At 45.3% G+C, this 6,069-nt stretch overlaps 1 pseudogene; it reads left to right on the forward strand.

The window, feature by feature from the left end:
* The first annotated feature begins 3,036 nt into the window (after positions 1–3,036).
* On the forward strand, positions 3,037–4,145 carry LOC120850148 (annotated as a pseudogene).
* Positions 4,146–6,069: the final 1,924 nt, after the last annotated feature.

Raw genomic sequence — 6,069 nt, forward strand, 5'->3', positions numbered from 1 at the left:
TGGAGCGCCCGTTCTTCCGCGAGCGGTACGATGGTTTCATTGGAAGAACCAAATTGTGTCTATCTTCACCTGCGTTGCTACAACAGAGAGCGAAATCTACAGGTTCGGAGTTTTCAGCGACGACATCGTGCACGATACTGCACACGCACTGTTCGCACTGCTCGTTGTTGAAGAGTGGGTGTAAGAAAACATTCCGATATTTAGAAAACTTGTTCACATCTCCGACTGGGAGGCCAGTTATTTAAGAAAAACGGTTTCAACTGTACCAGATGGCGAAGAGATAGGACGCGACTAAATTGATTTTTTACGCTACGAGTCATGGCAAACGCGCGTGCAATGACGTGAGGAGGAGGGGGGCGGGGAAGGGGAGTCCTCAAGCACCGAGCCTTCTTGCACAACCTCAGGTCATACCAACTGAAAACCAATGGAAGTGCTGATGATTTTGCTCGTGTAGTCACTCCGAAAGTACCAGGAATTGTACTTCTCAAATAGTCAAGCAGCATGCCTCGCCCAATATCTTGACACCATAACATATTCGGCAGAGACACTTAAGGCTGCTTCCTTGTAGGAATGCTTTGGCATTCCTACACGCAGAGCATTCCTCCAAGCAGCGCGCCACGTATTTCTATCGCACACGGCGCTCCGGCGGTGACGTCACACCCCCCACTGCGCAGGTGCGGCGAACCATGGCAGCTTCACGACGGCGTTCGTGACGAAACATTGCGTTGCTGTGCTTTATGTTTGAAGCGCGTCCGCTTTGTCCTCGAGTGGCCTCGCCGGCTTCCGTGACGAAAGATCTGATATGACGCGTCGCAGCCAATGGCCCTTCATTAGTACTTTCGCTCAGCCAATAGAAAAATGGGAGTTTAGGGGCAGTTTTCTCAATTACCGACACCGCCGGCTTCGCTCCATGGGACAGTTCATGCTTTCGCATTAAAAACAAATGGAATATTTGAGTCTTGTGGTAAACATTCAATCCTGCCACTTGTGGATGAAGGCTCAAAATAGAAACGGGGTTTTCACGGATGTGAGAAAACAAATGGGGATCCTCAAGAGTAATGTTATCTTCCCCTAATATCACTATTTTTATCCCCATCAGCGTTACTGTGGGCTCATAATACTAGATATCCTTTATGTTTAATGCAATTTCTCCCGTTTGCCTGTATCCTTTGTTATTGCCTCAAATAAAAATAAAGTAAAGAAGTTTTGAACGAGCCTCGCCAGTACACGTGAATACGCGACCGCATAAAACAAGCAAGGTTTCGCACTCATTGCGCTGGGTTTCTGAATATAACTTTTCTCGTCCCTTCATTTCCTGACAAAAAGTTTTGTAAAACTTCATTCTTAGCTTCTTAAAAAAAAAACGTTTTAATAAGTTTAATATGTAAAACTGTGAATCTTGAGATTTTATAAACCGTACACCTGTTATGCTTATGTTTTACTAAATTGTACGTGAGCTTAAATATTATAAACATTATGGTCACCAAACAACATATATATAATAATTAGTAAAAGGTTTGCAAACGGCCCATATATTTTAATATAAGAATGGATGTACAAATATGTCTTCTTTACAAATGCTCTGATTAATATGACTAAACAATATATGTCAAAAAAGTTTATTGCATGTATAAGTAGACATGCAATGCTTGTCGTATAAAAATATGAAAAAATACGTATTTTTTACATGGCACTGACTGTTATCCTTTATGCTGCTCTTCTCAAGTGTACGATGTTATTTAATCTATTTAGACTATACTTAATTTAACAATACTCTAATTTTTAAATAGGCTTAGGTACAAAAACGTTCAATTTATATATATATTGATTTTTAAAATAATTGTACATCTAAAGCTACCTCGGTTCGTACTTGCCACATTTATTTTTTAAAGGTGCAAAATCAAAGGCGATACCTTATACAAAAAGTTAAAGAACTGAGTTCTAGAGAGTTGTAGCCCTTCAATGCAAGGTTTAAAAGCAGTAAAAAAAGGGTATAATGGTTGGGGGAAAAATAATCTAGAAGCTTCGAGACTTCAACATGTGTCACACATGAAAATCTGCAAAAATGACAAGATCAACCTTCTTCCCTTATGGAGCCCAAAACTCAATTGCAAACAATGTGCCGTAGCTTTAATATGCAGTTTTTTCTGGTCACACAATTTCCACCAACATAGCGTTTTTATGAATATTTCGAGGACCCGTCATCCTTTTTCCACGATTCGAGATGAAATCACCCCCCCCCCCCCAGTGCGTATATATATATATATATATATATATATATATATATATGACGAAGGCCGGACTCCGGCCGAAACGTCGAAGAATAAATCGTCCGTTGTTGCTGTTTTCACTATATATATATATATATATATATATATATATATATATATATATATATATATATATATATATATATATATATATATATATATGGTGATTTCGGGGTCAACAAGGTGGGAGCAAGAAAATGAGGAAGAGAAAGAGACAAGAGCGAGCAGTTTGCACGAGAAAAGAGACTGAGACGAGAGACAAAGAGGAAGTAGAAAACGTTCTCGGGACCGACAGGGCAATCATCAAGCTCACGGGGGTTGAGGCTTGCAGCTATACGCAAGGTCTCACCCCACGTTGAAGTCTTGCAGCTTTACGCAAGACCTCGTTCCGCCAAGACGGCACAACCAAACCCGGACTCCGCCGCTGCACCACCAACAAGAAAATGAACTCTGATGAAGCTAGCCGCATCCGTGAACTGTAAGACTTCCATTAGTACCGCTTTTTTTTCCTCCTTTTTTTTTTTTTTTTGTACTTATGTCATTCGCGCTTTAATCTTGTACTTTTTGTTTTAATCATTTTATTATCTGTCGAAATCTGAAGTTTATTTTTCGTTCTAGCTATCAAACTGGTCTCGATATCCTTTCTCTTCGCGTCGCATACCTGCGAGAGTGCAATAGTCCACTACACTACTGGCGTCCGCGACAGGACTGCTCTTGATTTACACCTTAAAGAGCTCCACCTCGCTAGTGTCCGTGTCGGTTGAGAATGAATCTTGACAAGTTAACGGTAATTGGTAAGGAATTGGGTTTCTCAGGGGCTTCGCTAAAACTATGGATAGACGAAGAACGCGCACGCGAAAGAGAGCAGCGTCTAACAGAACGAGAAAGGGCTCGAGAAGAGAAGCTCAAACGAGTGCTCGTTTAGAAGCAGAACGCACTGTGCTAGAACTGAAGTTGCGGTTACAAGAGCAGCAAGGAGGATCGATCACTCGGGCTCCAGATGCATTTGATGAGGGTACGTCTCCTAGTGTCGCGCAGGGGTATCGGAGTCCACATAAACTTATACCCCCCTTTAACGAAGGGAGCGATGAATTGGATGCATACATCCAACGTTTTGAGCGGGTGACAACAAGTCAAGAATGGCCTCTGGAAAAATGGGCCTTGTCCTTGAGCCTATGTTTGAAAGGGGAAGCGTTAAGTGTAGTAGGACGAATGGCTGCCGACGATGCCATAGGCTATGCTAAACTGAAGCAAACTCTTCTCCAACGATTTCGATATACTGAGAAAGGATATCGTGCCAAGTTCAGAGAGGCGGAACCAGAGAAGTTCGAAACGGGAAGACAATTTTCTGGTCGTCTATAAGGTTATTTTGACCACTGGCAGGAGATGGCAAGGACGAAGCGCACTTATGACGCACTTCGGGACAAAATTGTCTCCGAAGAATTTCTGAATAAATGCCACAAGAAACTCGCAATTTTTATAAAGGAAAGGAGCTGCCAAGGCCTCGACAAGCCAGCAGAAGCAGCAGACCACTACCCCGAGGCCCAGGGGTTGGTCAACCTCGGCAAAAAGAAAGAAAAGACTGACAAGCCGACAGGGCAAGTTAGGATGTCTGATCCTCACGGTGCAAAGAGAAATCTGCAGTTTTTCCTTTGCAACAAACAAGGCCATCGGGCAGCAGACTGTTGGGCCAAATCAAGAGGACCCAATCAGAAGACGAATTTCTGCTGGAAATGTCGCAAGAACGGGCATAAAGCTGAGGCTTGTCCGAAGAAGACAGACAGTAGTGGACAGGCGTCATGTTCTCTGACACGTCAGAAGGATCGTAACGTCTACGGATCTGGAAGTCGTCCATCCGAACGCCTCGCTGGGTAAGGTGAAGAGGACAAAACGGGAACTGACGTTCAAGCAGACGGCATGCCCACGGCTATAGGACTACTCGAGTGTCATCAGGTCACCGTCCTGCGAGATTCTGGGTGTAACTCGGTCATAGTCAAGCGGTGCCTGGTTCCTGACGTCAAATTTACAGGACGAAACCGCGTTATTTTCCTCCTTGACCGGACAGAATTGTGTCTGCCTGAAGCGGTGGTTGACATTGATTCCCCCTATTCCCAAGGCAAGGTGACAGCGACCTGTATGGGAAATGATCTCTATGATGTCGTTTTAGGAAACGTGGATGGTGTGCGAGATGCCTCCGATCCTAACGCTATATGGAGTAGTCAGCAAGACACGCCTCTTCAAGGAGAGAGGACAGCTCCAGTTACTGAGGCAAGCGACTGTGGCAGTTCAATAACTCAACCAGTTCTCATTGAGACGGGCCTTTCATCGGCTGCCACAGAGCCAAACGAGTCACAGGCCGGGGCCGCAGCTAAGCTGGCCTCGCGAAACTCTGGTCAATTACCTTTGGCGGTAGTGAATCCATTGGCCATCAACTCGACGGAGCTGAGCGCCAAGCAGAGAGAAGACAGCACTCTCCAAAGATGTTTTGAAGCGGTTGGGAACAAAGTTGCTACAAGATAAGCTGACATTGAGTTCACACTGACCAACGGAATTCTGTTTCGACGGCACAAATTGCCATCAAAGGAGATGGAACAGCTCGTTGTCCCAAGCGATCTCCGGAACTTTGTGCTAAAAATGGCACACGAGGAAATTCTCGCTGGACATCAGGGAATTAAAAGCACGACAGATAGAATCCTCGAGGAGTTCTACTGGCCAGTAGTTCAAGGAGACGTTACTCGATTTGTAAAGTCGTGCGACATCTGCCAGAGAACTGTCCCAAACCACCTAGTTGGCCGCGTACCTTTGGGCAATATGCCAGTCATCAAAACACCATTCCAGCGGGTCGCCATCGACATTATGGGACCCTTATCTCCAACATCTGAGAAGGGAAACCGCTATGTACTCGCCATGGTTGACTTCGCGACGCGCTACCCTGATGCGGTTGCGTAACCAAGCATTGAAACGGAGGAAGTCGCCGAGGCTTTACTAGAGATGTCCTCACGTGTGGGATTTCCCAGAGAAATCATTAGCGATCGCGGCAGATCGTTCACGTCTGTGCTTATAAGGGAGTTGAGCCGGTTGCTTTCGCTTAAATATATGCCAACCACGCCATATCATCCTATGGCAAACGGCCTTGTGGAACGTTTCGACGGCACGCTGAAACAAATGATCCGAGGAAAGTGTCAGGAAAGCCCCAATAGCTGGGACAGCTACTTGGCACCACTGTTATTTGCATATCGTGAAGTGCCACAGACCCCCCTCGGGTTCGCACATTTTGACCTACTGTACGGTAGATACGTCAGAGGACCCATGGCCATATTGAAGGAGCTCTGGTCAGGAGAGTGTGTCGGCGACGAGACAAAGACTTCGTACGGCTACGTGGTCGAGCTTCGCAAGCGCTTAGACGACACGTGCCGAACAGCCCAAGAGGAGCTCAAGAAAGCGAAGATGACGCAGAAAACCTATTATGACAAGAAGACAAGGAGGTGCCAGCTCACTGTTGGAGACAGGGTCCTGCTCCTTTTGACATCTGACACGAACAAGCTGATCCTGACCTGGAAAGGCCCCTTCACTGTTTTAGAGAGACGAAATGACGTTGACTGCGTCATCGACCTTGGAACAAGAACCAGCTTGTTTCACATCAACATGCTGAAAAAGTACGAAGACAGGACAATCGATGATCAGACACCTCAACGAGCTTCGGTCGCATTCCATGATGGGAATGTTGAGGAAGAAGACCTCCCGTGTGCAACACTGCAACAAAACGAAACTTATCGAGACGTGAAAATATCAAGGGAGC

Source organism: Ixodes scapularis, unplaced genomic scaffold (genome assembly GCF_016920785.2).
Source record: "Ixodes scapularis isolate PalLabHiFi unplaced genomic scaffold, ASM1692078v2 PGA_scaffold5__190_contigs__length_132052651, whole genome shotgun sequence".
Lineage (NCBI taxonomy): Eukaryota > Metazoa > Arthropoda > Arachnida > Ixodida > Ixodidae > Ixodes > Ixodes scapularis.